The following is a 16,021-nucleotide window of genomic DNA, read 5'->3' as shown; positions in this document are numbered from 1 at the left end:
CGAAACCCCATCTCTACTAAAAACACAAGAATTAGCTGGGTGTGGTGGCGTGCGCCTGTAATCCCAGCTGCTCGGGAGGCTGAGACACAAGAATCACTTGAACCTGGGAGGTGGAGGTTGCAGTGAGCTGAGATCACGCCACTGCACCCCAGCCTGGGTGGCAGCGTGAGACACCAACTCAAAAAATAATAATTATAATAAAAATGAAATAAATAAATTCTGATTTGTTGCATGAATTCGTGGTTAATTATGCAAAAGTGGAATATTCTATTCGTAATTGACTCAAATTAAAATTTCATTTGAATGTTAAGTTTTAAGATACCAAGATTGAGTGCTGATAGTATTGCTATTACTTGAGCACAAACTCCTGGACTCAGTTCTCCTGTCTTGGTCTCCCAAAATGCTAGGATTACAGGTGTGAGCCACTCTGGTTGTCCCTTCAGTAATTTTTTTAGAGTAAAGTTTATTTTATTTATTTTTTGAGTTGAGGTCTCGCCCTGTCACCCAGGCTGGAGTGCAGTGGCACTGCAAGCATGGCTCACTGCAGCCTCAAACTCCTAGGCCCAGGCAATCCTCCTGCCTCAGCCTCTGGCGTAGCTGGGACCACAGGTGTGCACCTCCATACCTGGCTAATTTTTCTATTTTTTTGTAGAGACAGGCTCTCACTATGTTAGCCAGGCTGGTCTCCAACTCCTGCACTCAGTTGATCCTCCTGCTTTGGCCTCCCAAAGCACTGGGATTTGAGGTGTGAGCCACTGCTCCTGACCAATAATTTTTTATGATATTAATAAGTTTATGGCCGGGTGCTGTGGCTCACGCCTGTAATCCCAGCACTTTGGAAGACCGAGGCGGGCGGATCACCTGGGGTCAGGAGTTCGAGACCAGCCCAACTAACATGGTGAAACCCTGTCTCTATTAAAAATACAAAAATTAGCCGGGCGTAGTGGCGGACGCCTGTAATCCCAGCTACTCGGGAGGCTGAGGCAGGAGAATCGCTTGATCCCGGTAGGCGGAGGTTGCAGTGAGCGGAGATCGCACCACTGCACTCCAGCCTGGGCGACAGAGCGAGAGTCTGTCTCAAAAAAATATATATATATATAATAAAATTTATGTTTACCAAAATAATTTATCTACATTATGAGCAAAATATGTCTATGTTTTGACTTGACACTTTTTGCACTCTCAACACTGTGCAATCCTCCTCATATCTTAAGTCAGCGTTTTGTTCATCTACTTCACAGTAGGGCAGAAAAGAGCCTTGAAGGAATATCTCTCTGCAAATCCAACTTTCCCCTTTCAAATCTTGCTCTTCAGAAACCCGCTGAGACAAGAGAGTATATAAGTAGCAAAACGCACCGCAAATACTCTCCCGGTTGCTCCAGGAGAAAGCTGCGTTCAGGAGCCTGTTGAGTATGAATCAAAAAGAAGTATGGGAAAATGAAAAGTATCTACATCAGAGCAGGATCGTGATTCCTAAATTTCCGGACTAATGGCTTGATGCATTTCCAGCTGAGCTAGCCGGACGTACGATGGTTTTAGTGGGTATCCACTCTAACCCAAAACGTTCAGTCACTACTTAACCTTTTTCCTCATTCTTTCTCTTGTATTTTAAACCCAAACACGACAAAATAAACAAACAAACAAACAAAAAGAAGCACAAACAAAACAGTTGCTGCCTGTATCAAAGCTGCAGGCTGCTCCCACATGAGAACTGACACAACGTCACTTTCCTCAAACCTCCAATACCAGGGGCTACTGCTCCACGAGTACTCAACCACACGCCATCGAAAATGCTCAGCCTGTTTCCTGCGATGGAGAGTGCAGTGAGGCACTCTCAGAGTCACAAAATCTTGGGCAACACGAGCCGTATCCTTCTGTGGGATATACACTTTGAAACCACTCACCTAGAGCCTTCTCTCTTCCCCAGGACCTAGAGAAAGCTTGGCAGAGACGCGGCGCTTGGCTGCTTTCTTCCTCCACGCTTGTCCCAATACTATCCGTCTTTAAAGACGCATCCCGGATTTTTTTTCTGCCTTCTCCGCTACTGCTTCTCTCCTCCACTCAGTTTCATCCCTCCTGGCGCCAAGAGCCCTTCCTGCCTTTTCAAACCCTTCCCTTGCGTCCACTCCTCAGCTCATTTCAGTTCCCAGCCACTTGCCTTTCTAGTGTAGTAAGAACATAATCTGTAGATTAGGGACAAACTTCTCCGTACTCTCCCTTACGCCCCTGCCGGGTTACAATGTTCTCCAAAATTTGTATCTGGATTAAACAGTCGCACTACATTTTGGCTAAAGACGGGAAGAGTCTACTTTCTGCACTTCAGGGACTGATGAAATTTTCTCACTTGTGCGGGTGTGGGGAGGGTTTTACAAATGCTGAATTGGTTTTCTCAGGTTGAGACCAGCTTCGTTTGTGCTTTCCTCCTTGCTCAAAAAGTTTGCTCTGACAGAGTCTTTTGTCTTCGGCTTTTTTTGTGTTGTCTTTAAAACCAGAGCTAGCCAGGCTTGGCGGCAAACACCTGTAATCCCAGCACTTTGGGAGGCCGAGGCGGGAGGATCGCTTAAACCCAGGAGTTCAAGACCAGCCTGGGCAACATAGGGAGAAGACAGACCCGCCCCCCCTCCCCGCATCCCGTCTCTATAAAAAATCAAGAACAAAAAAACCCAGAGCTGTAGAGTTGCCGATGAAGCCGCTGCCACATTTCTAAATCCAGATGTTGGACGCAACCTTGTGCAAAACTGCTACCTTTGTCACTCTTTGTTTTTGTCAAGTGTTGTGAATTAACTTCTTGTCTTTGCTTGTTTGGTTGTTTTTCAGGAGTTATTAACAACTTTATTGAAGTACAGTTGATATATGCAAAACCCCTACACACGTTGAATGTAAGCAATTTATGAGTGAGGACATATGCTTACCTTTATAATGCTTTTCCACAATCAGGGTAATAAACACATTTATCAACTCCAAAAGTTTCTTTGTGTTCTTTCATGTGCATGGATGGTAAGAAGACTTAAACATGAGAGTTATCTTTTTTTTTTTTTTTTTTTGAGATGGAGTCTCGCTCTGTCGCCCAGGCTAGAGTGCAGTGGCGCGATCTCGGCTCACTGCAAACTCCGGGTTCACGCCATTCTCCTGCCTCAGCCTCCCGAGTAGCTGGGACTACAGGCGCCCGCCATCGTGCCCGGCTAATTTTTTAAAATATTTTTAGTAGAGACGGGGTTTCACCATGTTAGCCAGGCTGGTCTCGATTTCCTGACCTCGTGATCCGCCCGCCTCGGCCTCCCAAAGTGCTGGGATTACAGGCGTGAGCCACCGCGCCCGGTCGAGAGTTATCTTTTTAACAAATTTTTCAGTGTACATTATAGTATTGTTAACTGAAGGCACTATGTCGTGCAACAGATCTCTAGAACTTATTCATGTTTCATAACTAAAATTTTAACTCACGGAGCAACAGCTCCTCTGCCTCTGGTCCCTGACAATCACCATTCTGTTCTCTGCATTTGTGAGTTTGACTATTTTAGATACCTCGTATAAGTGGAATCATGAAATATTTGTCCTTCTGTGACTGGCTTATTTCACTTAGCATAATGTCCTCCAGGTTAATCATTCATGCTGGTGCAAATGGCAGAATTTCTTTTTTATAAAAGGCTGAATAATATTCCATTGTATGTATATACCACATTTTCTTTGTCCACTCATCTGTCAATGGACATTTGGATTGTTGCCTTCTCTTGGTTATTGTGAATAATGCTGCAGTGAACATGGGGGTGCATATGTTTCTTTGAGATTCTAATTTCGATTTTTGGGGGACTTATACCCAGAAGTGGGATTGCTGGATCATATGGTAGTTCTGTTTTTTTTTGTTTGTTTTTTGTTTTTTTTTGAGACGAGGTCTCGCCCTTTCGCCTAGCCCGGAGTGCAGTGGCGCAATCTTGGCTCACTGCAAGCTCCGCCTCCCGGGTTCACGCCATTCTCCTGCCTCAGCCTCTCCGAGTAGCTAGGACTACAGGCGCCCGCCACCGCGCCCGGCTAATTTTTTGTATTTTTAGTAGAGACGGGGTTTCATCGTGGTCTCGATCTCCTGACCTCGTGATCCGCCCGCCTCGGCCTCCCAAAGTGCTGGGATTACAAGCGTGAGCCACAGCGCCCGGCCAGTACTGTTTTTATCTTTTGAGGAAACTCCATACTATTTTCCATAGTGGTGGCACCGTTTTACATACCAACAGTGTAGAAGGGTTCCAATTTCTCCACATCTTTGCTAACACTTATCTTTTGAGTTTTTTCTTTTTAATAAGAGACATCCTGATAGGTGTGAGGTGGTATCTATTGTGATTTTGATTTGCATTTCCTTGATGATCAGCGATGTTAAGAGCACCTCTTCACATACCTAGTGGCTATTTGTATGTCTTCTTTGGAGACATGTCTATTCAAGTCCTATGCTCATTTTAAAAATCAGGTTATTTGGGATTTTAAGTTGTGTGTGTGTGTGTGTGTGTGTGTGTGTGTTTGGCTATTGACTTGTAGCAGTTTAAAAAATTTATTTTGTATATTAACCCCTTATCAGACAAATGATTTGCAAATATTTTCTCCCATTCCATATCTTGCCTTTTTCCTCTGTTGATTGTTTTCTTTGCTGTGAGGAAGCTTTTTAGTTTGCTATAGTCTCACTTATCCATTTGTGCTATTGTTGCCTGTGCTTTTGGTGTCGTACTCAAGAAATCATTGCCTAGACCAATGTCAAGAAGATTTCCCCCTGTTTTCTTCAAGGAATTTTACAGTTTAGGGACTTAAGTTTAAGTTTTAAATTCGTTTTTAGTCGACTTTTGTGCATTAACGTCTTATCTCCTCACCTGGATCTACGTTTCCTCTGCAGCACTCACAGAACTAGTCTTTATATTCTCTGGCACTACCGTGTGTGTGTGTGTGTGTGTGTGTGTGTGTTTGTGTGTTGGCAGCTTCTTAGGCAGAGAAGGTTTTTTTAAAAAGGAGAGAATCTGAAGACATACCAGGAGATTCAATCTTGGGACTTCGCTCCAGGTGGACGGAAGCTGACAAAAAAAGTTGGCTAAAAGCAGTCCTTGAAATAGATGACGGCTGTGGGAGGATCCAAGAGTCTTTTGGTCCAGAATGCCTTTCTCCTCTTGACATAGCGTCAAGACAAGATTCCATTCAGAAGTTTCAGAAACTGGAGTTAAACATAGCGGACTTTAACCTATCATGCCTTAAGCCCTCACCTTTAGATAACAGTATATAATAAATCAGTAAGAAAAGGCTACTGGAAGTAAAAAAGGGCTACCCTAAATGGGGGTGTAGCTCAGTGGTAGAGCGCATGCTTAGCATGCATGAGGCCCTGGGTTCGATCCCCAGCACCTCCACGACTGCATTTCCTTATGTTTGAACATTTCGTTTCGTTCTTTGAATACTTCTTCCCAGTCTTTTCTTTTTTCTTTGCGCATACCCTAGCTTGTGTTTTTCCTACTCACAGCAAAGGTAAGCCATTTGGTACTCATTCATTTGTACTACGGGTCCTAACACTCCTTCAGCCTCCCAATCTGACTTTGTACTATGAGTCCTAACACTCCTTCAGCCTCCCAATCTGACTGCTTCAGCACAGCTTTATAGTCATTTACTGAAATAGAGAAGCTGCTTTTTCAAGATCCCCTGATGGTGAAGCAACAGGCATGCCGGCCATAAAAGGCTCGTTCTCCTAGACCATCCTGGCTAACATGGTGAAACCCTAACTGTACTAAAAATACAAAAAAAAAAAAAAATTATCCTGGCTTGGTGGCGGGCACCTGTAGTCCCAGCTCCTCGGGAGGCTGAGGCAGGAGAATTGCATGAACCCGGGAGGCTGAGCTTGCAGTGAGCCGAGATCGCTCCACTGCACTCCAGCCTGGGCGACTGAGCAAGACTCCGTCTCAAAAAAAAAAAAAAAAAAGACTCGTTCTCCTTTGCTGCCGTTTCTCATTACCATTAAGAAATCAGGGGGAACAAAGAAAGAGAAGAAAAAAAAAATCGCTCTTGGAAAACATCCATTAGATTTCTGTCCTCCCTCCCACCCCTACTCCACCCATATCTGATAGACTACAGAACTTTCTTCATTCTCCCCTACATTTCCACCACTGACAGAATCTTGGTTGGGCGGCAAAAGGTGGGTTCAATCACTAGTCATGGGAGCGCTGTGATCCCAGCTTTCTCTAAAGAAGGAATGCTCAGAATTTTTTCCGAACGAAAGACACTTCTGGCGAAACTCCGAGGCTTTCAAAACCCACAGTTGAGAATATTATTTTCAGAGATGGAAAAAGCTGCTGGTCGCTCTCAAAGCGGTGTCAGTCTTGGACAAAAAGGGTTATGTTTTCCTGTGGAAGAGAAGCTTGTAGTTCACTTCCCTTGGGAGGGAAAGACCTGGTTTCCTACAGCCAAAGAGGAGCTGAGGGGCCGGGCTCGGTGGCTCACGCCAGTAATCCCAGCACATTGGGAGGCCGAGGTGGGCGGATCACCTGAGTTCAGGAGCTCGAGACCGTGGCGGAAACCCTGTCTCTACTACAAATAGGAAAATTAGCTGGGCGCAGTGGCGCTTGCCTGTAATCCCAGCTACTTGGGAGGCTGAGGCAGGAGAATCGCTTGAACCCGGGAAGCAGAGGTTGCAATGAGCCAAGATTGCGCCACTGCACTGCAGCCTGGGCGACAGAGCGAGACTCCCTCTCAAAACAAAACATTATAGAGGAGCCTAGGAGACATTGGCAATGCGGGCACTTTCAGGGCCATCCAAATCTTAGGCCTCCGTAAAGATCTGGCTTCAAGCTGTCTCCTTCGTCCCTTCTTCTTCTGCAACCACCTGCCTCCACCTATCTTCCCACTCGTTTTCTTCACCACCTCTTGTCGCCTTAACCTCCACTTTCTCCCATTCCCGTTGATTCGGTTCCACAGCTTCCTCCTACCTAAACGTCCTCCAGCAGCTCAGCTCACTACAGTTCCTGCAGCTCCACTTTCTAGGTTGGCGTTCTCAAACCTGAATGATAATCATCTGAGGGAGACCTTTCAATTGTAAAGATTCCCATCTTTCCCCCTATCCGGTGATTATCGGTCCACTATGGAGCTGCAAGTTACAAACACGTATACCAGTGAAGTTCTCAGGGCAGTTCCTCAGGCTCAGGAAACACTGCTTTCCAGTTCAAAACCTTTTGACTCTTTATTGGAGGTTGTTTCTGGTTGGCTATGTTATAAATGTCGCCTTGCCTCTAAAGGCCCATCTCAGTGACTTTCCAGCCACAACTGAGCCTCACTCCGTCAATTCTAGCGGGGATAGGGACAGGAGACAAAAGTTGGGAAGGAACCAAGAAGTTGATACATAATTTATTCACATATTCAGGAAGATACAGATTTTGCACAAATAAGAAAAATATTAGAGAGAAAGGTAAAAGTAAAAGAGAAGACACAATGGTTTACGATTACCTCCTAAAATTTATGTGGACATATTTGGACACCTCAAAATTTAACAACAGGAGGAAAGTGTCTATTATTTGTGCCATTGTGATGGTTGAGGTTTCACAATCTCTCCAGGAGCACGGGGTAAGAGTAAGGAGGTTGTAACAGAAGTTTAAGTCCCTTAAACTTAAATGCCTCCTATGTGTTTCTTTGTAGGTCTCAGGAACGGAACTGCAGCATCCCTGAGACAAAGCCACTGCTGAGTTTCCTGATCATGATGATCCACTGAAGAGTTTGCTAGAGCAGTAACTGTGACAGCATACACTTAAGTTTTTCTTTTTTCTTTCTTTTTCTTTCTTTCTTTCTTTCTTTCTTTCTTTCTTTCTTTCTTTCTTTCTTTCTTTCTTTCTTTCTTTCTTTCTTTCTTTCTTTCTTTCTTTCCTTTCTTTCTTTTTTTTGAAACTGATGTTTATTTCCCGTCAGTGTTATTTCCATGTTGTCTAAGAGCCTGTGCAAGAATAGCTTAAGACCATTCAGTGATTGCTTCTACCCATTCAGTGGCCTGAGCAGTTTGAGCTGCAGATCAGTCTTCTGTGTCAGGCTGAGCTCTCCAGTCTTCAGTAGGTAACTGCTGGATAGGCACAGAGGGCACCTGCAGGCCTTCAGACCTGTCTGCAACCTCAGGCTGAGTAGCAGTGAACTGAGGAGCTGGAGCAGTCCATTCACCCTGAAATTCCTCCTTGGTCACAGCTTTTTCAGCAGCAGCCTGCTTTTCTTTCTCAATCTCTTTGGGATCTCTGTAGAAGCAGGGATCAGGTATGACCTCCCACAGGTGTTCACGGGAAATGGTGCCATGTATTCGCCTAACTTCCGGGGCCAGCATCAACCACATCAAACCCACTGATTGAGCTCCTTTGTTGTTGCATGGAATGGCAATTTCCACATAGCACAGAGGAGAATCTATGTTACACAGAGCAATGGTAGGTAGGTTAACATAAGATGCCTCCACTAAAGGCTGGTGGTCAACCCTGGGGTCAGTAACCACAGGAAGCCCTGGCTCCCGGAAGGCTGCTTGGATCTGGTTAGTGAAGGTTCCAGGAGTGAAGCAGCCAGCAGTTGGAGTGGCTCCAGTGGGAGCAGCAAACTTCAGCACGGCCCTCTGGCCAATATTCCTGGGGGATATAACACTGACATCAGCAGGGTTTTCAATGGCAGCAATGGCAGGAGCTGCCAGCAGAAGCTTCTCTTAGGTCCTTTTCAGATTTATGATGTAGATGCCATCGCTTTTCCTTTTATAGATGTACTGTTCCATTTGGAAGTAAAGATTGGTGCCACCTAAGTGGGTTCTTGCTGCAAGGAACTTAAGGACATCCTCCTCCTTCATTTGCAGGACATCAAGGGCTCCGAACATTGTGAAAGTTTCCCTTCAAGTTACAGCGGGAATCCAGAACAACGCCCTATGGACCCCTCTGTGGGTAGCGCGGAAAAGCACACATGGGTTTTCATTTGGAACTTGTTTTCTTCTTCCATCTGGATCTAGATTTCCCCAGACAACCTTCTGAGTTCTGCTCTTTTGTACCCTCCTCCTAGTATTTCTAACTGGGTAGACGGCCAGAAGCAGTGAAAATTCAGGGGCTCTTGTGCAATGGTGTGGGAAATCTGTGACAGGGTGGAGACTACCTGGAGAAAGAGAAACACACTGGAGCTCCAACCTGAAGCCAAGTGAGTTAACGTTGGCCAGGCTTGTTTGTGTGTGAAGCTTTGAGGTAGTGGGTCTTAGCTATTCCGTTTTCCTGGAAAGGGGCCTCCAAAATATGGATTCCCTCATGGACTACAATGGCCAGAGTTCTACTGCTTCATGGAGATGTTTTGTCTTTCATCGTTCTTGATAGCTGCCCGAGAGATATGTTGAGGGCTCCACACCAAATACTGTAGGGTTATAAATAGCAAGAGGTAAAAGATGCCCTGAGAATCCATGCTTGACAAAATGGAAGGTGGTCCAAGCTGTTTTTCACTGATTTGGCAACTCTGTGGGCCAGTCAGGAGTCAAGGAAATGAGGGTCAAAGAGAAAGAAGGTCTATCATTTTGTCTTTGCCCAGAAATAATTCAGACAGCAGCATGACCATAACATACCTGATGGGGATAGCCCTGCCAGGGGACTCTGTGACTTAGCTGGTTAAAACCTCTGTCCTGGGTTTGGATCTCAGAGAAAACTGAGCCAGTGATTCATCCTTGCTCCCTCTCCTGCTCCTTAAGGAACTAGGAGGAGCACGCTCTTAGTTTCTTCAAACAAAGAAAATTTGACGTTATATTTGGAATTTCAACTTCACATTTAAAACATCCTTTTCTAATACAAAAGGTAGCATGCAAAGGCTTTGACAAAGAAAACTGGTATCTGTTTTGATACATTCACCAACACACGATTTGTATGGAAAAGAAAGTGCAGAACAATGATATACCATAGTTTTTACTTACTCTTTAACAAGTGTTTCTTTCTAGAAATTCAAGCAACTTTATCTAGTCCTATTCCTCATCCACACACCTTTGGCCACACCTGCCTTTGGAGCCTTTGGTACAGTGATATATGAAGTATTATTAATTCATTTAAAGATTCAAGAACAAAAAGCCCTGAAATTCATCGAGGAAATGTAGAAGGCAAATAATTTAAATACGCTATTTGGCAATGCTTCTGAGATTTTTACTTCAGCTAGATGCTTTGGTTTGAGGAATGGGGGGAGTTATTTGGTGACTTCTATTACATATTTTATGTACATTTCCTGTGAAAGTCGATTTAATATGCAATAAAAATAACTGCTGCCAAAATCCAAGACCTAACTCCTTCTCCTTCTCCTTCTCCTTCTCCTTCTCCTTCTTCTTCTTCTTCTTCTTTTTGAGACAGAGTCTCTCTCTGTCGCCCAGGCTGGAGGGGTGCGATCTCGGCTCACCGCAACCTCCGCCTCGCGGGTTCAAGCGATTCTCCCGCCTCAGCCTCCCGAGTAGCTGGGATTACAGGCACCGGCCACCACGCCTGGCTAATAGTAGAGAAAAGGTTTACACCATGTTGGCCAGGCTGGTCTCGAACTCCTGACCTGAGGTGATCCACCCACCTGGGCCTCCCAAAGTGCTGGGATTACAGGCGTGAGCCACCGCACCCAACCAAGACCTAACTTTTAAAACCTGTTGGTAGATCGCTTGCTGTAGGCTGTAAGCTATTGCAGCGAACGAGAGCTGGCTGTTTTCAGTCATCCAAATTATGTTTTAAGCGTTCGCGAGGCAAAGCGCTGAGTGCCACCTTACATTTAGACAACCTTTACCTACTAACTCACCCAGAAAAACTTGGGACCTAATGCCCAGCCCCTCTGTTGCTCACAATTCAATTCTCAGCGGCAGAGGAGGCTGTTGGAGGAGCCCCGAGGAGAGAGGCGTAAGGCAACCAGTGGGAAGATTTCCTGCTCCTCATTCTTGGACTACCTAATGCCCATAAAGCAGAGATGCAAGGAAAATTTTCTCTGAGCTGCCTATTTTTTCTTATTTCCATCCTTTTTCAGTCTCGCTCTTTAGCGATACAGCCAAACGGAACTCAAAGTGCATGGGTCTGTAATGTGACTGCAGGGTTCGTGCTTCCTGCCAAGGAGATCTTGATGGAAAATTTATCTATTTATGACTTTTTTTTTACGCTGGGCTACAAGTCGATATCTACATACAGTTAGAAATGATACCATGACCCACACACAGCTTTGATGTAAGCCTAGAAAATCTTAACATTAATCAACATAACTTAAAAGGTATTTGCGTCTGGAAAAAACATAAAGAACTCCTTGTGGAGTAGTTTGTGTCCCCGTTTCAATGTCTGCTTGTTTCACTCACGTTAGCAAGATATTCTTCTCAAGCTAAGTTTTATAAAAAGCCACAGATGACTGCCCGAATAAATAGCATAGTATTAAAAGCAACACATTTAACACTCTCCTCTTTTTATAGGCGTAGGGGAAACGTGACAAACACATGCAAAGAATGAGAAAGGAGAATGAAGAAAATGGACAACTGGAGGAGCCGGGGGTCGAACCCGGGGCCTCGTACATGCGAAGCACGCGCTCTACCACTGAGCTACACCCCCTGGCCGCAAAATGTTCTGTTGGCTTTTATATAAAATATCACTTTGTTTTCAGTTTGTTGGTTTCATTTTCTGTTGGTTGGAGAAAGATCGCTGGATTAAATTCCACTACTTTCGTGAAATCACTGAACTCGATACTGTTTGGCAGCTAACGGTATCCTAATGTACTTATAACAGTGTACTAAAACACTAAGATTATAGTCCAAATGATGCAGTTTCTTATCCTCGGACTTTCCAGTTCCTCTTAGCCTGCTCCAAGCTCCATTCACAAGCAAACTGCATGAAAGCTACATTCCTCCACCAGCAAACAGCACAAACTTCCAACATTGAGGACTGTTCAGTCATGGAGAAGGATCCCTGATTTTAGTCTAGACCTTTAGTCCAGAGCTCTTCCAATTGAGCTATGTTTGTCACACTTCTACTTTCTCCCGCAATACTGACTCAAATGAAGTGCTCCTCCGTCCAGAGGCAGCCGTCGGCGAGTTGAATTCACACTGTATTTGTCGGACACTGTGACAACATCCATTTTCCAGCTGACTCTCAATCCCCGTTAATGCATCCTAATTAATAGCTGTAGTCCCAGCTGCTCGGGAGGCTGAGGCAGGAGAATGGCATGAACCCAGGAGGCGGAGCTTGCAGTGAACCGAGATCAAACCGCTGCACTCCAGCCTGGGGGCGACAGAGCGAGACCCCGCATCAAAAAAAAAAAAAAAAAAAAAAAAAAAAAAAAGAACCTAATAAATTTTTTCCCTTCTCACCATTCCTATTCAACTAATAATTTTTACAGGAAAAAAAAATTTTTTTACATTACACATCTAGTATCCTGATGTAATACAATTGCATTTTGGCAGTTCTTTTTGATATTATCTTTCCTAAATTTAAGTCCTACATTTTGAATAATAAAAAATTTATGATGGTTCTTACATTAAAACTAGCTCCAAATTTCCCAATCAGCTTCTGATCCACAATAAAGACGTGTTCTAGCTCTTAATAAAAAGAGGAATACTGAAAATAATTAGCAGTAATATGCTCCACACTTTAATTAGGTCAAAACAATTGTGACAATGGTCTGTGACAAATCCCACAATGTGAAAAACAAAAGAAAACAAAGCTCTATCAGTTCAAAAGAAAGAAACTTATTCACCCTAGGTTAATCATGTACAAGTAAAACAATATTCATATAAACATGTTTCAGCAATTGTCTACCCTTTCCAGGTTGGACTGGGAATGTCCTAGAAGCAGATGCATTGTCATTTAGTCTGCAATTCAGTAACCTTTCTCGTGGTATAGCGATTAAACGAGATCCAGTTTAGTGATTTCAGAAATAGTGGGATTTATCTCAGTGGATTTTCTCCCGCCAACCATTATGTTTTGAAAATTAGAAATACTGACATTGATATATCAAGATATATCTCCAAGAGAGCTTGGCTATCACCAGAATGTTGCTCGGTGGTAGAATGCATACTTAAAACGTGTGCTGTCTTGGTTTCATTTCCTGAAACTGTTGCTGTTCTTTAGCTACTCACCAACAGCCACCCCTTCTTTTCTCATACACTTTACTCTCATACATGATCCAAAGTACTCCCTTTAGTGCTACTCCATTTGTACGCCATAAACTTCTGCACAGCCCAGGGCAAAAGACTATGACAAAGACTAGATGGAAGAGGATAAAACAAAGGATTAATAGCTCATTCAAAATCATCGCTAGGAGACAGAAACCTGACCCCATATTAACAGAAATTAACCTTGGGTTCCAATTGTCCGCATCTTTAAAGATTATCAAAGACAAAAAGAAAAGAAAAACAAAGAACGCCACCACATTTTATTTTTTATTTTTATTTTTAAATTTTCTTTGCTGTGTCTGTCTCAATTAACAGGACGTGGAAGAGCAGAAAGTTTTTTGTTTGTTTGGTTTTTAATTCCCGTTACTTATCTTCTGTCTCCCTCCTCCACCTATCCATTCCACACTGCCAGGGAATTGGATTCAGCCATCATATGTAGGAGTCAATAAGTTCCAAGTCTTTCTTAGTGGGTAAATACATTGTATAATAAAAGCACTTAAGAAACCTGAAAGCTAAAAAGTTGGAAACAATCGAAGTATTCAAAGAGAAATTGAATACAATTTTCAGTCTACTGTAAGCTGAGATAGCTCCGTTGGGAGGGCATCAGCCTGAAGATCTAAAGGAGACTGGTTCAATTCTGGGTTTTGGCAACTTTTCCTTTTCAGAGACTCTACCAGCGATCTACCTTTGCAGTCTTAAAATTTCATATGAACTGCATCTCTTAATTTATATAGTAATTGATATTCGGGGGAGCAAAAGAGGATGGCACATAAGCAAAGGAATTTCGTGTTTGACTTCCTTTGCTTCTCCGTATATAATAAAGCAATCACGATGCCTCATGAATTTTGATGTGTGAAATAAAGAAGGACTGTAAAATTCATTTTGATGAATTTACAATTTTATTTTATTTTTTTTATTTTTTATTTTTTATTTTTTATTTTTTTTTTTGAGACAGAGTCTCGCTCTGTTGCCCAGGCTGGAGTGCAGTGGCGCAATCTCGGCTCACTGCAAGCTCCGCCTCCCAGGTTCATGCCATTCTCCTGCCTCAGCCTCTCCGAGTAGCTGGGACTACAGGCGCCCGCCACCACGCCCGGCTAATTTTTTGTATTTTTTAGTAGAGACGGGGTTTCACCGTGGTCTCGATCTCTTGACCTCGTGATCCGCCCGCCTCGGCCTCCCAAAGTGCTGGGATTACAAGCGTGAGCCACCGCGCCCGGCTTTATTTTATTTTTTCTTAAGTAGAGTGACATTAGACAGAAAATGAAAAATACCATGACAGGCCGAAAAAAGAGCGACTGAAAGGGAAAAGCTTTGTATTTTAGCACTTTTGATGGCAGTTGACCCTGCTGTTTGAATACAGGACCCTGTATTTTCATTTTACACTGGGCCTGTAAATTATGTAGCTGGCTTTCATCAATATTAAATCGACATTCATAGTACATATAATTGTAGTATCTATAATCGGCATTCATAATTACAGATTATTAATTCATAGTTGACATTTTACAAATTTGGAGAATTGAAGACATTCTAACTCTTCACACGCCTATAGTTGAATTATAATCCCAAGAGCGCTGGCCAGTACTGTATTAAAATCCACGCCTACAGTATACGTTTCCTCTCTAAACTTCAATTCGTTGTTCTTAACTCTATATAAAATTGGAATACTTGAAACGACATTGCACAGAAAATCCCAATGGAAGATATGGCTTGTATTTTTTTAAAGCAAACAAAAATTGGGCAGTATATTATAATTATTGTCCTGCTCTTTGCTATTTTCATGTAGTCTCAGGTTGGGAGGATGTACAGTTTCAGTTCTTTTCCAAAGCCTTTGGATGTCACCTGTTATGTCCAAAATCAGGGGCAGAGGATCTCCGAAGGTAGGCAGGAACGACAGAAAAACCTCAAGTTTTAAGAGAGTTGGCAGGAAGACACACTCATTTTGCCAACAAAGGCCCCGCTGGGAGTCGAACCCAGGATCTCCTGTTTACTAGACAGGCGCTTTAACCAACTAAGCCACAGAGCCCACAGAAGCTACTTTTGGTTTCCTCCTATCAGAGTATACCTTGGTATCTGTGGTAGAATTTAGATTTTCCTTTTAATTAAAAAAAAGTTGTTCAGTTCTTGGATTTTTATTTGGCCTTTGATTCCACTCACAGCCACTCAAGACAGTGAATAACAGCTTTGATGGAAGCACTGATTTGCCAGTCTTTTTCTCTTGCTCTTCATAACCTCACTGTAGTTGGCTTGGAGCCTTGTTGCCTCATGGGAACTCAAGCCGAGGGAAAAATTCAAGCAAGATCAAAGGAGAAGGGACTATGAGTAAATATTTTTATTTCAGGCTCATTTTAGGCTTTCTAAGGCATTTGACTTAATGTTTAGATTGTGCATCTGTGACAGAAGGGAAATGCCACAAGTTCTTTCACTTTAAAAGTCAACCCCTGGAAATGAGCTCAAGTAGTTCCTATGATTTACCAATCAAATTTTCCCTTTTTCTAGGGAACATTACAGCTCTTGATCTACACTCATAAAGAGATGGAAGACAAGGAAGACAGGAGGGAGGAAAACAGAGCCTTCTGGAGCTTTAGCGACTATATAAGGACAATTGTCCTATATTAGGACAACAGCTACCAAATGAGTTAGTGGAATATATGTGTGTGTCCCAGCTAGACTGATAGATTCATGCAGCTCAGTTGATAAGCATTCAAACTATTAACGTAAGGAATGAAGACTCGAGTCTCTGTCACCAGTATTTTTTTTTTTTTTTTTGAGACGGAGTCTCACTCTATTGCCCAGGCTGGAGAACAGTTGCACAATCCTGGTTCATTGCAACCTCCGCCTCCCGGGTTCAAGAAATTCTCCTGCCTCAGCCTACCGAGTAGCTGGGATTACAGGCATGCACCATGACACCCGGCTAATTTT

The 16,021-nt window shown here is 43.3% G+C and overlaps 3 non-coding genes and 1 pseudogene across 3 annotated transcripts; 1 reads left to right on the top strand and 3 right to left on the bottom strand.

The window, feature by feature from the left end:
• Positions 1-5,300: 5,300 nt before the first annotated feature.
• On the top strand, positions 5,301-5,372 carry TRNAA-AGC (transfer RNA alanine (anticodon AGC)). The gene has a single exon. It is a non-coding gene; the product is annotated as a tRNA-Ala (tRNA).
• A 2,576-nt stretch (positions 5,373-7,948) lies between these two features.
• On the bottom strand, positions 7,949-8,836 carry LOC116460120 (small ribosomal subunit protein uS2-like; annotated as a pseudogene).
• A 2,632-nt stretch (positions 8,837-11,468) lies between these two features.
• TRNAA-CGC (transfer RNA alanine (anticodon CGC)) lies at positions 11,469-11,540 on the bottom strand. The gene has a single exon. It is a non-coding gene; the product is annotated as a tRNA-Ala (tRNA).
• Positions 11,541-15,051: 3,511 nt separating this feature from the next.
• On the bottom strand, positions 15,052-15,125 carry TRNAT-AGU (transfer RNA threonine (anticodon AGU)). The gene has a single exon. It is a non-coding gene; the product is annotated as a tRNA-Thr (tRNA).
• Between the last annotated feature and the right edge of the window lie 896 nt (positions 15,126-16,021).

The sequence above is a fragment of the Hylobates moloch genome, unplaced genomic scaffold (assembly GCF_009828535.3).
Source record: "Hylobates moloch isolate HMO894 unplaced genomic scaffold, HMol_V3 SCAFFOLD_20, whole genome shotgun sequence".
NCBI classification, from domain to species: domain Eukaryota; kingdom Metazoa; phylum Chordata; class Mammalia; order Primates; family Hylobatidae; genus Hylobates; species Hylobates moloch.
This window is presented reverse-complemented; position numbering and strand designations above follow the sequence as displayed.